Source organism: Carcharodon carcharias, chromosome 30 (genome assembly GCF_017639515.1).
Source record: "Carcharodon carcharias isolate sCarCar2 chromosome 30, sCarCar2.pri, whole genome shotgun sequence".
Classification (NCBI taxonomy): domain Eukaryota; kingdom Metazoa; phylum Chordata; class Chondrichthyes; order Lamniformes; family Lamnidae; genus Carcharodon; species Carcharodon carcharias.
The window spans coordinates 15,902,015-15,913,638 of NC_054496.1; the positions used below are offsets into that span (position 1 = coordinate 15,902,015).

General features: G+C 45.3%; 4 non-coding genes across 4 annotated transcripts; 3 read left to right on the forward strand and 1 right to left on the reverse strand.

Annotated features, from left to right (window-relative positions):
- The first annotated feature begins 829 nt into the window (after positions 1–829).
- Positions 830–942, forward strand: LOC121271457. Its single transcript, XR_005941726.1, has one exon. It is a non-coding gene; the product is annotated as a U5 spliceosomal RNA (small nuclear RNA).
- A 5,051-nt stretch (positions 943–5,993) lies between these two features.
- On the reverse strand, positions 5,994–6,106 carry LOC121271453. Its single transcript, XR_005941722.1, has one exon. It is a non-coding gene; the product is annotated as a U5 spliceosomal RNA (small nuclear RNA).
- An 829-nt stretch (positions 6,107–6,935) lies between these two features.
- On the forward strand, positions 6,936–7,049 carry LOC121271459. Its single transcript, XR_005941728.1, has one exon. It is a non-coding gene; the product is annotated as a U5 spliceosomal RNA (small nuclear RNA).
- Positions 7,050–9,554: 2,505 nt separating this feature from the next.
- Positions 9,555–9,667, forward strand: LOC121271455. Its single transcript, XR_005941724.1, has one exon. It is a non-coding gene; the product is annotated as a U5 spliceosomal RNA (small nuclear RNA).
- Positions 9,668–11,624: the final 1,957 nt, after the last annotated feature.

The window sequence follows — 11,624 nt, forward strand, 5'->3', positions numbered from 1 at the left end:
GCAGAGGATAGGTTGACAGATGTAAATGTTTGAGGGCATTTAGCCACAATGTGTTAATGGACATCAGTCCCTTACACAACATTCTGCCATCTCAGCCCAATAATTTGCTTGCGCCCGGCCGGTAACGGTGGAAATTCAAGACCATTATGTATAGATCAGCAGTTAAAATACTTGACTATGATAGGTCAAGCATAGTTTATATGGTTAACTGTAAATATAAATATGTCAGAATGAATTCTTCAAGACACAATGAAATAAATGGTGCACTTGACAGTGATTCCCATTTTTTCTGCTTTGAATGCAGAGCTCTGATCTCTGTTGAAGAATCATACGGACGCGGAAACGTGAACTGTGTTCCTCTCTACGGATGCAGCCAGGCCTGCTGAGTTTTTCCAGGTATTTTTATTTTTGCTCTGATCTCTGTATCTGTTCTCACTGTGTTAATGACTCGCTGTATGAACTAAAACACTGTTCGCACAATGTGCTGATCCAAAATTGTCAACTGAATGTCCAAACAAAAGACGATGATTTTGCAAAATAAATTTGCAGGAAGTAAGAATTGTACACGTCACTGTAAAACCTGCCCACACAGAGCTCAGAACTCATTTACATACCCATTACATTCTACAGAGCCCTTTGCAAACCAAAAGCAATAAAACATCAGATTTGACCGCATTTATCACAGAGATTGAATATTATAGTTACTTTTCCTCACGCGGTATTGATCTGCAGTAGTTCATCTGCTTTGGCTATTGGTGCCGGGAACTCAGTACAATGTTAAAGAGGATGCAGCCGCTTGGGTTCGAAGAGTCGCTGGATCTATTTCAGTATGCTCTGGTTTCTCTTCAGATCGTATAAATCTTTCGCCTTTTACTAAAGATTTCCGTGGAGAGGAGCATTCTGAGTTTAAATTAATTTTTTGTTGCCCTGCTTTTGTGGGGTTCTAATGTGGTCAAAAAATAGAATTGATTTATGTGTTTGTGAACTGTTTACGAACAGTTCAAGTGACATTTCGGTTTTTTTTATGATCGCGGGTACTGCTAGCTTCACTGAGTTTTCTACCGTTTTGTTTTTATTTCACATTTCTCACAACTGCAGTAATTTGCTTTTATTCAAGCTGCTTGTCCTGCACTTCTCTGGGTTCCTTGCTATGCCTTTAATTTGTGACCGTGTTTGTGTAACAGTTGTTTCTTTTCTGCTTTTTAAGGTGCCATGTATGTTTAGATTTGTCATACACAAGTAGGTTTATGTCCTGTGTACTATGTGGTGAGTTGTGCAAATACAACAGACTTACAGCATGTTAAGTATCAGCTATGGTCTGTCCGCAAGAATGACCCAAACCTCCCTGTCACTTGCCATCTTAACACTCCACCCTGCTCTCTTGCCCACATGTCTGTCCTTGGTTTGCTGCATTGTTCCAGTGAAGCCCAACGCAAACTGGAGGAACAGCACCTCATCTTCTGACTAGGCACTTTACAGCCTTCCGGACTGAATATTGAATTCAACAACTTTAGGTCTTGAACTCCATCCCCACCCCTTTCTGTTTCTTCCCCTTTCCTTTTGTTTTTTCCAATAATTTATATAGATTTTTCTTTTCCCACCTATTTCCATTCTTTTAAAATCTTTTCTGCCCCCCCCACCCCCCCACCCCCACTAGAGCTATACCTTGAGTGCCCTACCATCCATTCTTGATTAGCACATTCATTTAGATAATATCACCAACTTCAACACCTCTGTGTTCTTTTGTCCGTGACATCTTTTGATTATCTGCTCCTATCACTGCTTGCTTGTTCCTACAACAACACCCCCCCTCCACTTCTCTCCCCCCGCACCCCACCCCCCACCCCACCCCCCACCTTAAACCAGCTTATATTTCACCCCCCTCCTTGGATTCACCTAGTTCTGTTGAAGGGTCATGAGGGCTCGAAACATCAACTCTTTTCTTCTCCGCTGATGCTGCCAGACCTGCTGAGTTTTTCCAGGTAATTCTGTTTTTGTTTTGGATTTCCAGCATCTGCAGTTTTTTGTTTTTAACTATGATACTGAACTTGGCGGCATAAAATAGTGCTGGCATGACAGAAAATGCTGGAAAAACTCAGCAGTGGAAGTGGCAGCTGGCAGAGCCATACTTACCTGGCAGTGGAGAGACCTTGATTGGATTTCTGCCAGGGAAAGGTCAACGAGCAATGGCTATAACCAGTCGAACCCTTTACTATGGGGTACCTAACACCATCCGAGTCATAGTGAAGGGCAGCGAGGAAGGAACAGTTATGGATAGGACCTTCTTCACCAAGAGGATCCTATCAAGCTGTGTGGTTTCGAGGCTGCGGAGATCTACTGCCTACAGGACTTCCCCAGCGCTGGATTTTTTGATGTGACGTTCAAGCAAGTGTCAGCTTGCATCAAGCTCCTAAAGGTGTTTGAGGAAAAGAAAGACCTGCCAGAAATGGAGATCCTGATAGCGGAGCCGCTCTTTGCTCTGCTGTTGCAACGAGAACGGGTTGCGCCGATGCATCTGTACAACCCCTTCGTCCCTGTCGCTGACGTGCTCACCTTCCTTACCAGGTACTTCGATAACGTTGGGAACTGCACCGCGGTTAGAGATGATTTGGGGATCTGGACATGTAAACGCCAGGTTAAGGTCACGCTCAAGACCGACGGTAAGGGAGCCATCTTCCACTCTCCTTCCAGATTCGCTATCGGGGTAAGTCGTGGCTACCTTGTCTAAGCTGGCCAAACTTTGTCACTCATGTGGCAAGGCTGGTCATGGGGCAGCCAACTGCAGCGCCATCCTCTGCAAAAACTGCAAACAGGAAGGGCACCAGACAAAAGACTGTAAACAGGCTAAGTGCTGCAACCTGTGTGGTGAGGCAAGTCACCTCTACAGGACCTGCCCCAAACGTTGCCATACTTATGCACAGGCAGCCAAAGCCAACGAGGGGGAAGCAGAAGAAATGGCTCATGTCACTCCAACCACCAAGGCCCCCAGGGAGAACAATGGGACAAAGGAGGACACAGAGAGAGATAAGGTGGAGGAAAAGATTGGGGCAACAGACAGCCAATCAACAGCACTGCCCCCTGAACCTCCCACTCCTCAGGAGAGCGAATCAATGGAGGAGGAGGAGGCAGCAGTGGGAAAGCAGCAGGGGGTGTGGCAGCTGGTGAAGAGAGCCAAAAGGAAGAAGGGGCTAAAAAGTAACCAAGCCACTTCCCAGTCAAGAGGCATCTCCCATCCGACATGGATAACAAGAGCAGCAGCTCTTCGGACGAAGAAGGGCCAGGGCGTCGCCGACAGAAGAAGTGGCAAAATGCTAGGGAGTTGGAGGACGAGACACCCAAGCTCCAGAACATTGGAGACAATGAGGAGACCAGCGCACCCCAACTTTGCCCACTACCCGAAGAGGCCAGTGTACCCCAGTCCCAGGAATCTGGGAGCAGTGAGGCGCTCAGCACACCCCAGCTCCGGGAAGCCGGGAGCAGCAACGCCCCAGAGGGGGAGAGGATTGGAGAAGCTTCTCCAACAGAGGACATTTCAAACCCCGCTCTCTGCACGGACCCCCAGATGCCACCCGAGCAGAACACCGCCAATGGGGAGGTTCAGGATGGTTTCCTCAGCCCATCCCAAGTGAAGCAATTTGAGCACACCACGGGCATGAAGGAGCAGACCAAAGGTCTGGAACTCTCAGAGACAACAGGTTTGCAAAGAGATTAAATGCTTTAAAATGAGTTTAAAGATTGTATCCATAAATGTGCGTAGCATTAAATCTACTACGCAATGTGTTGCGACCTTGGACTACCTTGCCAAGGTCAAAGCTGACCTGTTGTTTCTGCAGGAGTGTGCGATACCGCACCTCAGCTCCTACAGGCAATGGTCACGATGGTGGTCCCATGGGCCATCGATCTGGTCGGGAGGAAACGACTCTAGTTCCTCCGGCCTGGGTATTCTGCTGTGGGGAGGCAGCTTCACCGTCTCCCAGGTTAAGGAGGTGGTGGGCAGGTGCCTCCTTGTAGCAGATGTAATGTACAAGAATGCTCCACTCTGGTTAATTAACGTGTACGCCCCGTCACAAGGGGCTGAGTGGCTGGAGGTTTTTCAGCAGCTCCCACTGCTGCTGGCAACCTCCAGGCCGGTCATTCTGGGCAGTGACTTCAACTGCATCATCGATGCGGCTGGACGATCCGGCAGGGCCGAAAGCAGATTGGACGCTACGTCCAGATCCCTGATGGAAACAGTAAAGGATGCCAAGCTGCATGACATCTTCAGCAACCCTGCAGACGGAGCGCAGCATAGATACACCTGGTCACAGCCAGACGGGTCCATCCGTTCCAGGATAGATTTCCTGTTTGTGTCCCGTGCATTCGCAGTCAGATCCACCGACGTCAAGCCGGTGTTCTTCTCTGACCACTGCCTCCTACTGGCTGACTGCTACTTAGAGAAGGACCAGAGGGTAGGCAGAGGGGCATGGAAGCTAAATGTGCAACTGCTGACCCCAGAGAACATTGAGGAGCTCAAGAGGGATTACAAAGGTTGGAGAACCGTGAAACCCAACTTTGAGTCACTGACACACTGGTGGGAAGCGATCAAGGAAAACATCAAAAGGTTTTTCATCCTCAAAGGCATCCAGAAAGCTAGAAAGGAACAGAGGGAAATGTCCCAACTCCAGAAGAACATGCAGAATCTGCTCTGGCTGCATTCGATGGGGGTCGATGTCAAGGAGGAACTCCAAGAGGTGGAGAGACAGCAAGCCTCGCTCTTTGCCTCGGAGGCCTCCAAGATCATCTTCCATTCCAGAGTCCACACCATGGAGTAGGATGAGACGTGCTCACGTTTCTTCTTCCAAAAGGTACACAGAGAGAGCTCTGTGATCAGCAGCCTGAAGGAAGAAGATGGCTCAGTAAAGTCATCACAGTCCCACATTTTGAGGATCAGCAAATCCTTTTATGCCGGATTGTATGACGTGAAGCTCACAGACAGCACGGCCTCCCAGTCCTTCCTGTCCTCTATCACGGAGGTCTTAGACGACAGTACACGGGAGAGTCTGGACAAACCGCTAACTCCTGATGAACTGACTGAAGCCCTTGAGTCCTTTGAGAAGAGTAAAACTCCTGGAAGCGACGGCTTGAGGGCGGAGTTCTATTCGGCTCTGTGGGACTGGATCAGCCTAGACCTCTAGAAGTGTACGAGAGTATGCTCCTGGCCGGCAGTATGTCAGAATCCATGAGGAAAGGCATTATCACCCTCATCTACAAGCACAAGGGGGAAAGGGAGGAAATTAGAAATTGGCGACCCATTTCACTGTTGAATATGGACTATAAGATTCTGTCCAAGGTCATCGCCAATCGGGTCAAATCCGCTCTGGAATTGGTGATCCACCCTGACCAGACCTGCACTGTGCCGGGCAGGAAGATCTCTGACAGCCTCACGCTGCTCAGGGATACGATTGCCTATGTACAGGACAGGGGTGTAGATACCTGCCACATCAGCCTGGATCAGGAGAAGGCCTTTGACAGAATATCACACACCTACATGGTGGATGTGCTCTCCAAAATGGGGTTTGGGGACGGAATTCGCAATTGGATCCAACTGCTCTACTATAACATCAGTAGCATAGTCTCAATCAATGGGTGGGAATCAGATAGCTTTCCTATTAAATCTGGAGTCAGGCAGGGCTGCCCTCTCTCCCCTGTCCCGTTTATGTGTTGCATAGAACCCTTTGCTGAGTCCATCAGGAAGGATGCAGGCATAAAGAGGAGTGACAATCCCAGGCAGTGGGGTCAGTCAGGTCAAAGCCTCCCTGTACATGGACGATGTCGCCGTCTTCTGCTGCTCGGATCCGCTGTCCGTGTGCAGACTACTCCACATCTGCGACCAGTTTGAACTGGCCACGGGTGACAAGGTAAATCATGGGAAAAGCAAGGCTATGTTCTATCGACACCAGCCTTCTAACAATTCACAAAGACATAAATGAACACTGTTTTTCAAATATATGAAATCCCCACAAAAGCAGGGCAACAAAAAATTAATTTAAACTCATAATGCTTCTCTCCACGGAAATCTTTAGTAAAAGGCGAAAGATTTATACGATCTGAAGAGAAACCAGAGCATACTAAAATAGATCCAGCGACTCTTCGAACCCAAGCAGCTACATCCTCTTTAACATTGTACTGAGTTCCTGGCACCAATAGCCAAAGAAGATGAACTACTGCAGATCAATACCGCGTGAGGGAAAGTAACTATAATATTCAATTTCTGTGATAAATGCGGTCAAATCTGATGTTTTATTGCTTTTGGTTTGCAAAGGGCTCTGTAGAATGTAATGGGTATGTAAATGAGTTCTGAGCTCTGTGTGGGCAGGTTTTACAGTGACGTGTACAATTCTTACTTGCTGCAAGTTTATTTTGCACAATCATCGTCTTCTTGTGTTTGGACATTTTCAGGCTAAGGGGACATCTCGAGGGCAACTAGGGATGATGTTAAACAAAAACAGAATTACCTGGAAAAACTTTCTTCTCTGCCGATGCTGCCACACCTGCTGAGTTTTTCCAGATAATTCTGTTTTTGTTTAACATCATCCCTAGTTGCCCTCGAGATGTCCCTTTAGCCTGAAAATGTCCAAACACAAGAAGACGATGATTGTGCAAATTAAACTTGCAGCAAGTAAGAATTGTACACGTCACTGTAAAACCTGCCCACACAAAGCTCAGAACTCATTTACATACCCATTACATTCTACAGAGCCTTTTGCAAACCAAAAGCAATAAAACATCAGATTTGACCGCATTTATCACAGAGGTTGAATATTATAGTTACTTTCCCTCACGCGGTATTGATCTGCAGTAGTTCATCTTCTTTGGCTATTGGTGCCGGGAACTCAGTACAATGTTAAAGAAGATGTAGCCACTTGGGTTCGAAGAATCGCTGGATTAAATTCAGTATGCTCTGGTTTCTCTTCAGATCGTATAAATCTTTCGCCTTTTACTAAAGATTTCCGTGGAGAGGAGCATTCTGAGTTTAAATTAATTTTTTGTTGCCCTGCTTTTCTGGGGTTCTCATGTGTTCAAAAAACAGAATAGATTTGTGTGCTTGTGAATTGCTATAAGCGGTTGATATTTTATTTCCACTTTCTTTGTGATCACAGATATTGCTAACCTCCCTGAGTTTTACAGCGTTTTGTTTTTATTTCACATTTCTGACATCTGCAGTATTTTGCTTATATTCAAGCTGCTTGTCCTGCACTTCTCTAGATTCCTTGCTATGCCTTTAATTTGTGACCATGTTTCTTATCTGGTTTCAGCTGGAGGATCATCAACTCGGTGAAAGACACTTTTTTGTCTGCCCGAAACTTGTTGGTTTTCCGGTGCAAAGAGTTGTCTCCGACCGAGTGTTGCAGACTGCCACATTCCAAGCTCCAGGACCACATGCTGAGGGACGCACTAGAGCTTGGGGCAGCCACCGCAAAGGCACAATGGGGAAAGGTCGCTGTCTAAGACCTTTCAGCCATAGTGCACCGAGGGGCTGGGAATTGTATAGACCCCTCGAGCTGTACGACTCAGAAGGAATTCTGCAGTGAATACTGAATGTATTATAATTGTACTGAAGCACCTCAGAATGCTACATAGTCTATGTCGATAACTCAAATACCATTGCACTGACTGTCTGTAATGACCATGTTGAAATGTCTGTAATATTTATTGATTGTATTGAAGCACCTCATGATCTATGTGGAAAAGCTGAATATGATTACATTTTTTGTAATGGCCATTTTGAAATGTTTTGTATTGTTCGTTCAGATATTTTCTGAATAAAGTATATATTTTGTTTAAAAATCAGTCAACAGACTGGAAATCTATGACCAAGTCACATCAATGATGAAACTTCCATATGGTTCCCTTCCTTAAGTAACTGTCGGTGACTATATTTCTCTATATCTTTTTCTATAGAATATGCTGCATGGAATTTGGCATTGACAGGTCAATGCTGGTGTTTATGCTTCACATGAGCCTTCTCCCAGCCTACTTGATCTTACCCTTTCAGCATATACTTCAGTTTCTTTTTCCCTCATGTATTGATCTACCTCTCCCTGAAGTACCTCCATGCTATTTACCTCAACCACACTCTCATCACCCTTCTGGCTTAAGAGGTTTCTCCTGAATTCCCTATTATAAGTGACAGTCTATATATATAGTTGGTTCCTAGTTCTGGTCTCCCCCTATTCAAACAAGGAGCAAAATGTCCAAGCCCACGTCTTGCCCACTGCTAGCAGGTATCGATGCACTGTCATCATTTTCCCAATCCAGGCTGGTGAGACATCTTTCCTATCACCTATGCATCCGGGTACTGGAAAATACATTTCCCTGACCGTCCACCCAGTCTCTGATGGTGCAAGCTATAGAGTAACCTTCCCCTTTAATTACTTGTTAACCGTGCTATTTTGCCACTGTGTAACCTGCCCCTTTAAATGTTTTTTAACATGTAAATCTATTTATTTATGGTTTTCACAAAGAGGAATATGAATCATGCAGACTTATGAATCTACCAAAGCTACCTCTACAATAAATAACACACATATCAAGCTCGAAATGTTTTCATTGCTCGTACCATGATTATGACATTTACTTTGACATTTTCAGATAATCTGTAAACTTTTTGTGATTTTTTCAATCTCATCTCTCTGGGATCTGTTAGTTTCAGTGTGACCTTACCTCTGAATAACTGTGCTCATAATCTTTTGTGTCCATTTGATCCATTGCATTATCTTATATCACGTTACCTGGTTTAAAATTCACTTACTTTTTCCATCATTTACTTATTTTCCCACAAACCCTAAAAAGAGCACTATTTAGCCTAGGAAAACATCTTATTTAGGGAAAGAAGATGGGAAGTGCCTTTGCTTACATAGATTTGACAGTGATTCCCCTGTCTTTCTGCTTTGAATGCAGAGCTCCGATTTCTGAAACAAAAACAAAAATAGCTGGAAAAACTCAGCAGGTCTGACGGCATCTGCGGAGAGAGAGAAAAAATTCCAGCATCCGCAATATTTTGCTCTTATGCTCTGATCTCTGTATCTTCTCTCACTGTGTTAATGGCTCGCTGCGTCAACTAAAATACTGTTTGCTCAATGTCCTGATCCAACATTTTCACCTTTTCTTTAATTCATTCACGGCATGTGGGCCGGGTCAACATTAATTGCCCATCCCTAGTTGCCCTCGAGATGTCCCTTTGGCCTGAATATGTCCAAACACAAGACGATGATTGTGCAAAATAAACTTGCAGGAAGTAATAATTGTACACGTCACTGTAAAACCTGCCCACACAGAGCTCAGAACTCATTTACATACCCATTACATTCTACAGAGCCCTTTGCAAACCAAAAGCAATAAAACATCAGATTTGACCGCATTTATCACAGAAATTGAATATTATAGTTACTTTCCCTCACGCGGTATTGATCTGCAGTAGTTCATCTTCTTTGGCTATTGGTGCCAGGAACTCAGTACAATGTTAAAGAGGATGTAGCCGCTTGAGTTCGAAGAGTCGCTAGATCTATTTCAGTATGCTCTGGTTTCTCTTCAGATCGTATAAATCTTTCGCCTTTTACTAAAGATTTCCGTGGAGAGAAGCATTCTGAGTTTAAATTAATTTTTTGTTGCCCTGCTTTTGTGGGGTTCTAATGTGGTCAAAAAATGGAATTAGTTTATGAATTGTTTACAAACAGTTCATATGTTATTTCAGTTGTTTTTTTTATGGTTGCAGGTACTGTTAGCATCACCAAGTTTTCTACCGTTTTGTTTTTATTTCACATTTCTTACATCTGCAGTATTTTGCTTTTATTCAAGTTGCTTGTCCTGCACTTCTCTGGATTCCTTGCTATGCCTTTAATTTGTGACCGTGTTTGTGTAACAGTTATTTCTTTTCTGCTTTTTAAGGTGCCATGTATGTTTAGATTTGTCATACCCAAGTAGGTTTATGTCCTGTGTACTATGGGGTGAGTTGTGCAAATACAACTGACTTACAGCATGTTAAGTATCAGCTATGGGCAAGAATGACCCAAACCTCCCTGTCACTTGCCATCTTAACACTCCACCCTGCTCTCTTGCCCACATGTCTGTCCTTGGTTTGCTGCATTGTTCCAGTGAAGCAAACTGGAGGAACAGCACCTCATCTTCTGACTAGGCACTTTACAGCCTTCCGGACTGAATATTGAATTCAACAACTTTAGGTCTTGAACTCCCTCCTCCATCCCCACCCCCTTTCTGTTTCTTCCCCCTTCCTTTTGTTTTTTCCAATAATTTATATAGATTTTTCTTTTCCCACCTATTTCCATTCTTTTAAAATCTTTTCTGCTCCCCCCCCCACCCCCACTAGAGCTATACCTTGAGTGCCCTACCATCCATTCTTGATTAGCACAATCATTTAGATAATATCACCAACTTCAACACCTGTGTCCTTTTGTCTGTGACATCTTTTGATTATCTGCTCCTATCACTGCTTGCTTGTCCCTACAACACCCCCCCTCCACTTCTCTCCCCACCCCACCCCCCACCTTAAACCAGCTTATATTTCACCCCCCTCCTTGGATTCACCTAGTTCTGTTGAAGGGTCATGAGGGCTCGAAACATCAACTCTTTTCTTCTCCGCTGATGCTGCCAGACCTGCTGAGTTTTTCCAGGTAATTCTGTTTTTGTTTTGGATTTCCAGCATCTGCAGTTTTTTCGTTTTTAACTATGATACTGAACTTGGCGGCATAAAATAGTGCTGGCATGACTGGAAAAACTCAGCAGTGGAAGTGGCAGCTGGCAGAGCCATACTTACTTGGCAGTGGAGAGACCTTGATCGGATTTCTGCCAGGGAAAGGTCATCGAGCAATGGCTATAACCAGTCGAACCCCTTACTATGGGGTACCTAACACCATCCGAGTCATAGTGAAGGGCAGCGAGGAAGGAACAGCTATGGATCGGACCTTCTTCACCAAGAGGATCCTAGTCAAGCTGTGTGGTTTCGAGGCTGCGGAGATCTACTGCCTACAGGACTTCCCCAGCGCTGGATTTTTTGATGTGACGTTCAAGCAAGTGTCAGCTTGCATCAAGCTCCTAAAGGTGTTTGAGGAAAAGAAAGACCTGCCAGAAATGAAGATCCTGATAGCGGAGCCGCTCTTTGCTCTGCTGTTGCAACGAGAATGGGTTGCACCGGTGCATCTGTACAACCCCTTCGTCCTGGTCGCTGACGTGCTCACCTTCCTTACCAGGTACTTCGATAAGGTTGGGAACTGCACTGCGGTTAGAGATGATTTGGGGATCTGGACATGTAAACACCAGGTTAAGGTCACGCTCAAGACCGACGGTAAGGGAGCCATCTTCCACTCTCCTTCCAGATTCACTATTGGGGGAAGTCGTGGCTACCTTGTTTAAGCTGGCCAAACTTTGTCACTCATGTGGCAAGGCTGGTCATGGGGCAGCCAACTGCAGCGCCATCCTCTGCAAGAACTGCAAACAGGAAGGGCACCAGACAAAAGACTGTAAACAGGCTAAGTGCTGCAACCTGTGTGGTGAGGCAAGTCGCCTCTACAAGACCTGCCCCAAATGTTGCCATACTTATGCACAGGCAGCCAAAGCCAACGAGGGGG